The sequence below is a fragment of the Peromyscus leucopus genome, chromosome 4 (assembly GCF_004664715.2).
Source record: "Peromyscus leucopus breed LL Stock chromosome 4, UCI_PerLeu_2.1, whole genome shotgun sequence".
In the NCBI taxonomy this organism is placed as follows: domain Eukaryota; kingdom Metazoa; phylum Chordata; class Mammalia; order Rodentia; family Cricetidae; genus Peromyscus; species Peromyscus leucopus.
Genome location: NC_051066.1, coordinates 64881512 through 64895385, shown reverse-complemented (window position 1 = coordinate 64895385; position 13874 = coordinate 64881512). Strand labels below are relative to the sequence as shown.

Genomic DNA, 13874 nt, shown 5'->3' with positions numbered 1-13874 from the left:
TGCATTCTATACATTATATAATAGTGTTTTATTGCTTAGAGTAATACTACCTTAAAGATTACCAGCTAGAAACAACTCCACCCCAATATTTTAAGCATGATTTTGGTTGAGAAATGAAGTTTTTATAAACAATCAAATGAAAAAGTACATGAAATTGTGCCTTGGATACTCCTGGGACCATAAATTGTACAAACCCTGAGGGAGCCAAGAATAGGTCTCACAGGTGGATCAGACACTCAAGAAACCCACATTAAGTTCTATTTATTATTAAAGTGGAACATTGGCTTTTATTTTGCTTTTATGCTTAAAACACAATGCAAAAAATGTTAGAGAAGCATTGGTAACATTCTCTTCTGACACTGTGAGATTTGCTCTTCTCTATTACACATGGCAGGAAGCACTGGATACAAACTGCGTTTTGATGACCAGTGAATGGATTGCACTCCTCAGAAAATGGGGCATTGCTATCTTCAGGATTTTCATACAACTGACATAAGGTTAGACATATAAAGTAAACTTTTACATCTCCAGAGATGATTTAAATTGTGATAAAGCAATTTATAGTTTTGGTGTTGTGGTCAAGACTCTGTGTTTAAAAAAACATTGATTTTTTTCATTTTAAGAGTGTGTTTTTGAGAGAGTAATATAAACTCTAACGATCAATATCCTTATTCTAAATTGGAAATTTTATTATGAAAATTAGAGCATATAGAAAGCAATAAAATGATACACATGGACTCTAGAAAATAAAAATACACACAAATATATCCACAAATATACACTTAATTGTAATAGTAATAGTCCACAAATATATACTTAAAGTTAATAATGGCTCACATGTCCATAAAAAATAGTCTCCAGATTGTACATTCTTTCCAGCCCTTCTTCCTCCCTTCCTATCCTACATACACCACTTCTCCTCCTCCTCTATGTCTCTCCTCTCTCTGTCTCTGTCTCTGCTTCTCTCTCTCTCTCTCTCTCCTCTGCTTTCTGTCTTCCTGGGCAGCTCTTTTTTTAAATTTTTTTTTTTATTTTACAATATTCAGTTCTACATGACAGCCACATATTTCCTTGTTCTCCCCCTAACTGCCCCCTCCCTTTCCCCCAGCCGACCCCCCTTTCCCACCACCTCCAGATAAAGGCCTCCGCCGAGGACTGAGATCAATCTGATAGACTCAGTCCAGGCAGTCCAGTCCCTTCCTCCCAGATTGAGGCAAGCATCCCTCTATAAGTCCCAGGTTTCAAACAGCCAACTCATACAATGAGCACAGGACCTGGTAACACTGCCTAAATGCCTCCGAACAGATAAAGCCAATCAACTGTCTCACCTATTCAGAGGGCCTGATCCAGTTGGGGGCCCCTCAGCCTTTGGTTCATAGTTCCTGTGTTTCCATTCATTTGGTTATTTGTCCCTGTGCTTTATCCAACCTTGGTTTCAATAATTCTCGCTCATATAAACCCTCCTCTTTCTCACTAATTAGACTCCGAGTGCTCCACCCGGGGCCTAGCCATGGATGTCTGCATCCAGATTCCTTAGTACTTGGATGGGGTTTCTGGCAAAACTATTAGGGTTTTTGGCCATCCCATCACCAGAGTAGGTCAGTCCCGGCTGTCTCTCGGCCATTGCCAGCAGTCTTTTGTGGGGGTATCTTTGTGGATTTCTGTGGGCCTCTTTAGCACTTTGTTTCTTTCTTTTCTCGTGTGGTCTTCATTTCCCACGGTCTCCTATTCCTTGTTCTCCCTCTCTGTTCTTGATCCAGGTGGAATCTCCTGCTCTCTTTCCCTCGACCCTCGCCGTTCATTGCTCCCACTCATGTCCAGGCTGTTCATGTAGATCTCATCCATTTCTCCGTTATTGGGTGATGCCCATGTCTTTCTTGGGGTCCAGTTTTACAGGTAGCCTCACTGGTGATGTGAGTAGCAGTCCAGTCATCCTTGTTCCACATCTAGCATCCTCCTATGAGTGAGTACATACCATATTTGTCTTTTTGAGTCTGGGTTGCCTCACTCAGGATGATTTTTTCTAGATCCATCCATTTGCCTGCAAACCTCATGATGTCATTGTTTTTCCCTGCTGAGTAGTATTCCATTGTGTATATGTGTAACAATTTATTTATCCATTCTTCAGTTGAAGGGCATCTAAGTTGTTTCCAGGTTTTGGCTATTACAAACAATGCTGATATGAACATAGCTGAGCAAGAGCTCTTGTGGTATGATTGAGCTTTCTTGGGTATATGCCCAGGAGTGTTATAGCTGGATCTTGGGGGAGACTGATTACCAATTTTCTAAGAAAGCACCATATTGATTTCCAAAGTGGTTGTACAAGCTTGCATTCCCACCAGCAGTGGAGGAGAGTTCCCTGAGTTCCTCATCCTCTCCAGCATAAAGTGTCCTCAGTGTTTTTGATCTTAGCCATTCTGACAGGCATAAGGTGGTATCTCAGAGTTGTTTTGATTTGCATTTCCCAGATGATTAGGGATGTTGAGCAATTCCTTAAATGTCTTTCAGCCATTGGAGTATTCTACTTTCTCTTCTAGCAGGTTCAGAGTAGCTGGATTTATGTTGAGGTCCTTGATCCACTTGGACTTAAGTTTTGTGCACAGTGACAGATATGGATCTATTTGCAGCCTTCTACACGTTGATATCCAGTTATGCCAGCACCATTTGTTGAAGATGCTTTCTTTTTTCCATTGTACACTTTTGGCTTCTTTGTCAAAAATTATATGTTTATAGGTGTGTGGGTTAATGTCAGGGTCTTCAATTTGATTCCATTGGTCCACATGTCGGTTTTTATGCCAATACCAAGCTGTTTTTTATTACTGTAGCTCTATAGTAGAGCTTGAAGTCAGGGATTGTGATGCCTCCAGAGGTTGTTTTATTGTACAGGATTCTTTTGGCTATCCTGGGTTTTTTGTTTTTCCATATGAAGTTGAGTATTATTCTTCCAGGTCTGTGAAGAATTGTGTTGGTATTTTGATGGGGATTGCATTGAATTTGTAAATTGCTTTTGGTAAGATTGCCATTTTTACTATGTTGGTCCTGCCTATCCATGAGCATGGGAGATCTTTCCATTTTCTGACATCTTCTTCAATTTCTTTTTTCAGGGACTTAAAGTTCTTGTCATATACGTCCTTCACTTGCTTGGTTAGTGTTACCCCAAGGTATTTTATGTCATTTGTGGCTATTGTTAAGTGTGATGTATCTCTGATTTCTTTCTCAACTTCTTTGTCCATTGTATATAGGAGGGCTACTGATTTTTTTGAGTTGATCTTGTATCCTGCTATGTTGATGAAGGTGTTTATAAGCTTTATCAGTTCCTGGGTGGAATCTTTGGCCTAACTCAAGTATACTATCATGTCATCTGCAAATAGGGAAAGCTTGACTTCTTCCTTACCAATTTGTATGCACTTTATCTCCTTATGTTGTCTTTTTGCTCTGGCTAGAACTTCAAGTACTATATTGAATAAGTATTGGGAGAGTGGACAGCCTTGCCTCGTTCCTGATTTTAGTGGTATTGGTTTGAGTTTCTCTCCATTTAATTTGATGTTGGCTGTTGGCTTGCTATAAATTGCCTTTATTATGTTTAGGTATGTTCCCTGTATTCCTGATCGCTCCAAGACTTTTATCATGTATGGGTGTTGGATTTTGTCAAATGCCTTTTCTGCATCTAGTGAGATGATCATGTGGTTTTTTTTCTTTGAGTTTGTTTATATGTTGTATTACATTGATGAACTTTCGTATTTTGAACCACCCTTGCATCCCTGGGATGAAGCCTACTTGATTATGGTGGATAATTGTTCTGATGTGTTCTTGGAGTCTGTTTGCCTGTATTTTATTGAGTATTTTTGTATCAATGTTCATGAGGGAGATCGGTCTGTAGTTCTGTTTCTTTGTTGCATCCTTGTTTGTTTTGGGAATCAGGGTTATTGTAGCCTCATAGAAGGAATTTTGTAATGTCCCTTCTGTTTCTATTATGTGGAACAATTTAGAGAGTATTGGTATTAACTCTTCTTTGAAGATCTGGTAGAATGATGAGCTGAAACCATCTGGTTCTAGGCTTTTTTTGCTTGGGAGACTTTTAATGACTCTTTCTATTTCCTTAGGGGTTATTGGACTATTTAAATAGTTAATTTGATCTTGATTTAACTTAGGTATGTGGTAACTATCCAGAAAATTGTCCATTTCTTCTATGTTTTCCAGTTTTGTGGAGTAGAGGTTTTTGAAATATGACCTTATAATTCTCTGGATTTCCTCAATGTCTGTTGTTATGTCCCCCTTTTCATTTCTGATTTTGTTGATTTGGATTCTCTCTCTCTGTCTTTTGGTTAGTTTGGATAAGGGCTTGTCTATCTTGTTGACTTTCTCAAAGAACCAACTCTTTGTTTCATTATTTTTTTGTATTATTCTCCTAGTTTCTATTTTATTAATTTCACCTCTCACTTTGATAATTTCCTGGCGTCTATTCTTTCTGGGAGACTTTGCTTCTTCTTGTTCTAGAGCTTTCAGGTGTGCTGTTAAGTCAATAGTGTGAGATTTCTCCACCTTCTTTATGTGGGCATTTAGTGCTATGAATTTCCCTCTTAGCACTGCTTTCATAGTGTCCCATAAGTTTGGGTATGTGCTGTCTTCATTTTGTTGATCTCTAGGAAGTCTTTAATTTCTTTTTTTATTTCTTCCTTAACCCATTGGTGATTCAGTTGAGCATTATTCAGTTTCCATGAGGTTGTAGGTTTTCTGTTGTTTTTGTTGTTGTTGAAGTCTAACTTTAAACCATGGTGGTCTGATAGAACACAGGAGGTTATTCCAATTGTTTTGTATCTGTTGAGATTTGCTTTGTGGCCAAGTATGTGATCGATTTTATAGAAAGTTCCATGGGGTGCTGAGAAGAAGGTATATTCTTTTTTCTTAGGATGGAATGTTTTGTAGATATCTATTAGGTCCATTTGGGTCATGACATCAGTTAAGTCCTTTATTTCTCTGTTAAGTTTCGATTTGGGAGATCTGTCTAGTGGTGAAAGTGGGATGTTGAGATCTCCCATTATTAATGTGTGGGGTTTTACATGTGGTTTAAGCTTTAGTAATGTTTCTTTTACATATGTGGTTGCCCTTGTGTTTGGGGCATAAATGTTCAGAATTGAAACTTCATCTTGGTGGATCTTTCCTGTGATGAGTATGTAATGCCCTTCTTGATGTCTTTTGATTGATTTTAGTTTGAAGTCTATTTTGTTGGATATCAGGGTGGCTACCCCTTCTTGTTTCTTAAGACCATTTGATTGGAAAGTCTTTTCCCAGCCTTTTATTATTAGGTACTGTCTGTCTTTGAATTTGACATGTGTTTCTTGTATGCAGCAGAAAGATGGGTGCTACTTTCGTATCCATTCTGTATGCCTATGTCTTTTTATAGGTGCATTAAGTCCATTGATATTAAGGAATATTAATGACCAGTAATTGTTCATCCCTGTTATTTTTGGTGGTAGCGTGTATGTACTTCTCTTCTTTGGGGTTTACTGCTGTGGCTTTATCTATTGCCTGTGATTTCGAGTGTGTATCTGACTTCCTTTGGTTGAGTGCTTGGTTTGTGGATAAGTATTGTTTGAATCTGGCTTTGTCTTAGAATATCTTTTTCATTCCATTTATGATGATTGAAGGTTTTGCTGGGTATATTAGTCTGGGCTGACATCCATGGTCTCTTAGTGTCTGCATTACATCTGTCCAGGTCCTTCTGGCTTTCAAAGTCTCCATTGAGAAATCAGGTTTTATTCTGATGGGTTTGCCTTTATAGGTCACTTGGCCTTTTTCATTTGCTGCTCTTAATATTCTTTCTTTATTCTGTACATTTAGTTGTTTAATTATTATGTGTCGAGGGATCTTTTTTGGGGGTCTAGTCTGTTTGGTGTTCTATAGGCTTCTTGTATCTTCATAGGCATTTCCTTCTTTAAGTTGGGAATGTTTTCTTCTATGATTTTGTTGAATATATTTTCTGTGTCTTTGAGTTGGTATTCTTCACCTTCTTCTATCCCTATAATTCATAGGTTTGGTCTTTTCATGGTGTCCCAAATTTCTTGGACATTTTGCTTCATGACTTTGTTGGCTTTAGTGTTTTCTTTGACTGATGAATCTAATTCTTCTACTGTATCCTCAATGCCAGAGATCCTGTCTTCCATCTCTTGTATTCTGTTGGTTATACTTGCATCTGAAGTTCCTGATCTTTTACTCAGATTTTCTATTTCCAGCATTCCCTCTGTTTGTGTCTTCTTCATTTTTTCTATTTCCCTTTTCAGGTCTTGAACTGTTTCCTTTATTTGTTTCATTGCTTTTTCATGATTTTCTTTCAGTACTTTATTGTTTTCTTGCATGACTTTATTGTTTTATTCTAATTTGTTTGCCCTTTCTTCTAGTTGTTTACAGTGTTCTTCCCAATTTTTGTCCTTTCCTCTACAGAAGCCTCTAACTTCTTCATGATGTTATTCATAAGGCTGTTTTCTTCTGCTTCTTCCAATTTTTGATGTTCAGATCTAGATGTTGGAGGAAGGCTAGGTTCGGGTGATGCTGTATTGCTCTTCATTTTGTTGTATGTACTTCTGCCTTGACATCTGCCCATCTCCTTATGGTTTGTTCTTGGCCTTATCTATGCACTTGTTTCAGACTGGCTGACAGATTCAGGAATTCTCTCTCTCTTGTCCAGATGGGAGCTCCCTTGTCCAAATGGGAACCCTGGGGCAGGATGGAAGCTCTTATCTGAATGGGAAACTGGGGCAGGATGGGAGCTTTTGTCCAGACAGTAAGTCAGTGGTAGGATGGGTGCTCTTATCCTGAAGGCAATTCCAGGGCAGGATGTGCACTCTTGTCCAGAAGGGAAGTCCCGGGCAGGATAGGAGCCCTCTCTGGTCCAGAAGGGAAGTCAGCGGCAGGATGGGAGCTTGGGGTCGGACTCTAAGTCTCAGGAAGTGGCTGGGGTCTCAGGCAGATGGGCATGGGGGCAAGGTGTGTTGATTGCATGGGCTGCCGGGGGCTTGGAGAAGGGGATCCTTCCCCATGGGGCTAGAAGGGGACCTGCCCGGTGGCCAGAACCTGGGGCCAAGTTGGGCAGGTGTTCCCAGGGGTGGCTGGAGCCCAGCAATTGGGTCCGGGATGCCTGGGCAGCTCTTACTTCCTTGTTCTCTTGTCCTCTGATGATCATCCATGTCTTCAAGTTTAATGTAATCAATCATTATTTCACATTTCCATCTTTGTGGTGAAAGTATATAATGTGTATAGACACCAAATTTTGTGTTATCTATTATCCATTCAATCATAATTTATTTTTTTTCTAAATACATGATTATGATTATGTATGTATTATGTATACTCACCATTCTGATATTTGTATGTAAAGGTAGTAGGCTTTGAAGTTTTGTAAAGAATGCTGATAGGGTTAAGGCAAATTGAGTCTCTGTTATCCTCTATATAATATGGCAAATGAATATTAAAAAATATGTGCCATATCCACAGCCTAACACTAAAACATGGCCCCACAAATAACCTTATGTTCAAAGTTACCTATGTTACAAAACAAAGAGGCTTGTGATTTATGTCTACTTTAGTTCCCCCAACATTAGGGTTTTTGCCTCAGAACTGTTTTAGGAAAATCTAAATTGAAGCTTTGAACTGCTTTAGGGCTGGTAGTCTGGCTTGATCATTCTTCCAAAATGAGCTGATTCACCAACGTCATCAAAGAGGAGTTTCAGAAGTCCATTAGGAAGATTAGGAGAGGAAACAGAGAAAAGTGCTTTCTCCATTGTTTCAAAAATAGTAAGATAAGAAAGTTGAGACATTTAAGGACAATAGCAGATCAACACTGAGGAAAGAAAAAGAGGATTAGTTGTTTTTGGAGAGCATCTTTTCCAGAGAGCTGTAGAAAGAAATTTCCATTGACACACAGACAAGTAATACATCTTTTATTGGTAGCCTATAAGTATACATGAAAATATGGTGGATTAATGGACTTTAATAAGAGCAATTTCAATTAATATTTGAATTCAATGATTATCACTTGTAATAACAGTGTTTATTTTTTGAAATATATTTCAAAACAATCACCTAGAATAATATCCTTTCAGCTCATCCTTCTGATATTTTTCGATTTTACAGACATTTTATATTAACAAAGAAATTCTGTTCCTTGTAGATATCCTGGTGCTACAATTCACCTTGTTGCTAAGATAGTGGGCCATGTGGATAGTTGGGCACAGGGCGACAAATTTTCCAAATTTATTGCTCAAGGAAATGACTAAAGATATCCTGTAGCTCTAGAATTTTAAAGACTATAGCTATTTAAAAAAAGGCATGTACTGTTTCTCCTGTCTTTCAGGTACACAGCATTGTTTAAAATAAAGAGAATGTCAGTATTCACAAGTTCCTTTTGACTTAGAGCTTATAGAATATATGATAAAAGCTGTGAAGCTGACCTAGTGTGGTGTCACATGTTTATAATCCTAGTACTTTGGAGGTGGAAGCACAATAATCAGGAGTTTAAATTCATTCAAGCTAACTGGTAAGTTTGATTTTAGCCTGGCCTCTATAGGACCATGTCAACCCCTATTTAAACAAACAAACAAACAAACAGAAAAATTCAATCAATTTTTTATTTTAATGGAGCAGAGAGCTTGGGATGTGGTACTGCACTCACTAATGCATGGCTATTTTGACAACAACATGCTTTGTTACCTGTTTTCAAAATACATTTTTATTTATTCTTTGAGAAATAAATACACATAAAAAACATATTGTGATCCTATCATGCTTCCCCCATGCTTCCTAGACTCTCAAATGGCAGAAAGCAAACAATTTTTAAATTTCTAGTTGACTTTGTATTTAGTCTAATTTTAGATTTACACAAATAAGATAGAACGGAAGCCTCCAGAAAAACACTGACATTGATTCACTTGACATGGCCACACAGCTTTACTTATGCATTTGTCAAGATAGTGAAGAAAAAAATGCAAACATTTGTCTTATCTAAGTAACAGATTCTACTTATATTTAGATTAATTTTCAATTATTATTCTTTCTATCACACAAAATTCAATTTAGAGTAAAATTTGTTTTAACACCTTATGTTAATCTTCTCCTAAATGATGTAAAATCATAACCCTTGTGATCACAACTATATAACTATACTGTAGTCTCCATTTTTGTGTTTTAACTTGTTTTATTGGAAAAATGATATTGCCATTTTTGTTGAAATTAATCTTACATAGAATGTCAAAAGATGATGCTAATGTTTACTTATTTTAAAATTGACATTAAACCTATATACTTTGGAACATACCACTCAGGGCTTTTTTTTTCTGTAAGATGGTCTTTATAATATACCATTAATTATTCAGAACCTTAGAAAGTACTGTGGCTTGAAATCATCATATCTTGCAACTATGAAATTAATCATTTTTCTTTGTGAATTATTATAAATAAATTTACTTGAGAGCTTTTGTCATGCAAAGCAAGAGTGGTATGTAATATTGGATTCTCTGGTGCAAGTAATTGTCTGGGTTGTCTGGGGCCACTTATTCTTAGTCTTTAATATCTCTTCCTACAATTTTTGGTTCCATAACTTTTACTATTGTTTATTTTTTTAAATGTGCATTGGTGTTTTGCCATGGGTGTCTAGTCTCCTGGAACTGGAGTTATAGACAGTGGTGGCCTCTCATGTGGGTGCTGGGAATTGAACCTGGTTCCTCTTGAAGAGCAGTCAGTGCTCTTGACCACTGAGACATCTCTATAGCCCCTTCTTATAATTATTTTTATATGATCAAAATAAAAACTTTGATTTTTTTTAAATCTTTCTGTGCAAGTGGAATACATGAAATAACTAAAATGAGTGATATTTTAACATTTTCATTTGACCTTCTGTAACCTTGGAGAAGAGTAATAAGTAGGCTGTTTACGAACATATTTTAGAGTTATTTCATATATATTTCAAATTATATATATTGCCAAACTATGTTTTCTGAAAAAAAAAGTCATATTGTATTAAAAACTAGCAGGACCTTAAGCCTCAAGAGTCAAATCTTATTCAAAGAGTAGTTTCTTTTTCAGATATATGCTTCCACCAGACTTCATGTTTAGCTGATGGGATGCTCCCTTCTGATTCCTCACCATATACTATTCTGTTACCTTTATCCAGATACCATTCCCACAGGGAGAAAGTAATAACATTATTTAACCTTTGCAGAAAGAGGGAGATAGCAGAAAAAAAATGCTACTCTAAAGTTTTCACAGAGGAAAACACTCTTTACCCAGTTGACTGTGTGGTGACTTCCTGGGTGTTGGCATTTGGGTCTGTTAAGATCCAGATTAATCATTTACTCTTCATTTTATATCTTAACAACTTTGTTATAAAATTTGAGGAAATAGAATCAATAACCTTTGCCACATACTTTTGACTAGGGGATGAGTCTTGAAGCTTACAGTAGCTTGTAGTCTCACTAATTTCACTTAGTTTTCATGACAGCATTCTGATTTTTTTAATCAAGTTTTGGTCAGATTTTAAAATGATAATTTTAAAGTAAAATTTCAACATTTTCAAACATACAACAGATAGAAATTTCTTTAAAGAAGTACAAATTTTTTTGATGCAAAAATACTGATCATAGTTGTAAAAGAATCCACAGTGCAGCCAGATTTTCAAGTGAACAATTTATTACTTCTCTTGTTGTTAGAAAAGGTAGAGTTCTGGTTCATCACTAAAGATTAGTCATCCTGGTCTAATTCATGCAATGTCATACAATATTATTAAGTTATTATCCTTTGTTCCTATATAAAATACAGTTCCAAGTGCTTTTTTACATTTCACTTCAACAATATTAAGATAATGATATAAGATGACTGTTCTAAGATATATTATTTCTCTCCTCCAACATATAGAAGATTCTTTCATTTCAGTATTTAAAATGTGTCCATTATAAGGTATTTAAAATTTTATTCTCATCTCAATTCTGCATGTTATATCTAGACACTTTACTAATATTGTGTTACTAATAGAAATGAATTAAGATAATTTTGCATAAAGACACACCAACTTGTAAGTAGAGATTCTGTAAACTGCATTAAGTATTTGTTTCCTTCCAATTGTAGATGTACTAGAACACATCTTACTTTCTCATTATCTTATGATCATGGAAAACCAGAGCTGTGTCACTGAGTTCATATTCTGGGGCATTTTACAGAACTCAAAAGTTGAGAAAATATTCTTTGTTGTATTTTCTTTGGTCTACCTTGCAACTATTGTGGGCAATATGATAATTGTGGTGACCATTATCTATAGCCCTGCATTGCTGGGCTCCCCCATGTACTTCTTCTTGATATTCCTGTCCTTACCGGATGCATGCACTTCTACTGTCACACCCATCATGATTGTAGACTTCTTCTATCAGAGGAAGACCATTTCCTTTGAATGTTGCATGACACAACTGTTTACAGTCCACTGTTTTGCTGGGGCAGAAGTGATCACCCATGGCTTATGCCCGCTATCTGCCCATTTGCAAGCCCCTTCACTATTCTTCCATCATGAACAGGAGGGTGTGTGACATTTTGGTGTTAGTAGCCTGGGCAGGAGGCTTCTTGCATTCTATCATACATTTTGCACCTGTCCTTCTGTGGACCCAATGTCATTGATCATTACATGTGTGACTTGTTCCCATTACTGAAGCTTGCCTGAACTGACACACACATATTTGTCATTTTGGTATTTGCCAACAGTGGGTATATCTGCATCATAATCGTCTCTATTTTGCTAGTCTCCTATGGTGTCATATTGTACTCTCTGAGATCCCACAGCTCTGAAGGGCGACTTAAAGCTCTCTCCACCTGTGGATCTCACATTACTGTTGTGGTTTTGTTCTTTGTCCCATGCATATTAACATATGCAAGACCAACTCTGTGTTCTGCTTTGAGAAAAATGCTGTTGTATTTACTGCAGTCTTGACACCATTGCTTAATCCTATGGTTTACACTTTCAGGAATAAGGAAATGAACAATACCATCAGGAAAATGTGTAAGATATTGACAGCAGTTTCTGACAAATATTAAATATTACTCTTACTATTCTGTGGAAGTGGATTAGTGGATAGGAGCACTTCATGCTGTGCTAAAAGAAGGACATCAGTTCTGATTTCTAGCACCCATGTCAGAAGCCAGGCTTCACAGGGCCCTTTAAGTTAGTGTTGGGTTAACAGAGATAAGTAGATCCCAGAAGTTCAGAGGACTGCTAATCTACTCAAACACAGAAATCTGAAAGTTCATCCGAAACTTATTCCAAGGCAATCAGGTAATGTGCAGCAGATGAACATGGTCAATGTGGTCCTATGTAATTGCATATATGTGCACATGCACAAACACTGTACTCTCCTCTTGTGTACAAACATGTATATGCTACACACCCACTTATTCATCCCATACAATTATCAAGAAAAAGGGGCATTCTTCAAGGATAATGGAACGATAAAGAAGTCAATATTTACCTACACAGCTATTATGTTGTTTAGGTAATATACAGAATGAAATGACAATATTCTTTAGAGGATTCTTCAATGTTCTATGTGAGAAAACATTGTTTTCTCTTTTTTTGTGATTATAATTTAATACATTTTTTCTCTACTTTTTCTCCCTTCAAACTATTCCACATAAACCTCATTGCTCTCTTTCATGGTTATGGCCTTTTTCAATAATTGTTACTATGTGCATATATGTACATACATGTATATTCCTACATATAACTGCCTCAATCTGTATAATGTTACTCATATGTATGTTTTCAGGACTGAACATTTCATATTGGGTAACCAATAGGCATTCTCTTTCCTGAAGACTATTTCTCCCCCAGTCCCCGGTTATGGTGACACACACTGGTAAGATATGCTGAAGAGGCAGAGGCAGGAGGATTCTGAGATACCTCTTTTTGAGATTACATTTTATAATGAATTGACAATTTACTATTGTCACATAAGAACACTAGTTCATGTGACAATAAAATTACAACTTTATACTCTCATAAATCTAATGAAACATTGGAAGAGGTTTAAGTATTAAAATGTTTGCCCACTTAAACAATGCCAATAATATGAAAGTAGGTTGATAACTTGAATGGGTATTGAAATTAATAAAAATACTAAAATTATTCCAATGAGAAAAATAAGATTCTAAGTTACATTGTGAGACATCATATCCAAAAAATGCATCAAAAGAAACATGCAAATTAGCCAAATTCACGATGTTTCTGTATCATTTGACTTCATTTTTTAAATTAGTCCCATTCTTGTCTCTTATAATATTTGAGTAAGTTATTTTATTTCTTGACAAATAAGCATAAATAACCAATCTTGAGTTTCTCTTAGTTGATGTCACTAACTCATCCCAATGAGCTCTGTAATCTAATAACATAGGGAAAAACTCATAAACTCTTTCTCTTCCAATTCATGGAGCAGGCATTAAGCATCCCTTTACTTGCTAAGATGCTGACAGCATATTTCTCCCACTCATTACAGGGAAAATAAAACCCAAAGAAACCAGATTCAAGATTAGCTGTCATAAAAGTATATATTTCAAATTATTGACTGATTTTATCATTCTAAATCTTTTCTTTTTAATATATATATATATATGATTATCAATGAAAGTCATTGAAATTTAAACATATTCTATATTACTTATGTTACACGATCTGTAGTTTGTTCAATTAAATTTACAGGAAAATAATTTAATACAGCATGCTTTTTCTTCAGTAGTACTCACAGGCCAATTAAATTTTATGGGCAAAATTACTAAATACTCATAGTATCATACTATATACATTATAAATGGAAAACCCAAAGTATTAGAGCCTGCAGAAGATATAT

At 36.3% G+C, this 13874-nt stretch overlaps 1 pseudogene; it reads left to right on the top strand.

Moving 5' to 3' along the window:
• Window positions 1–11156: 11156 nt before the first annotated feature.
• LOC114683709 lies at window positions 11157–12069 on the top strand (annotated as a pseudogene).
• Window positions 12070–13874: the final 1805 nt, after the last annotated feature.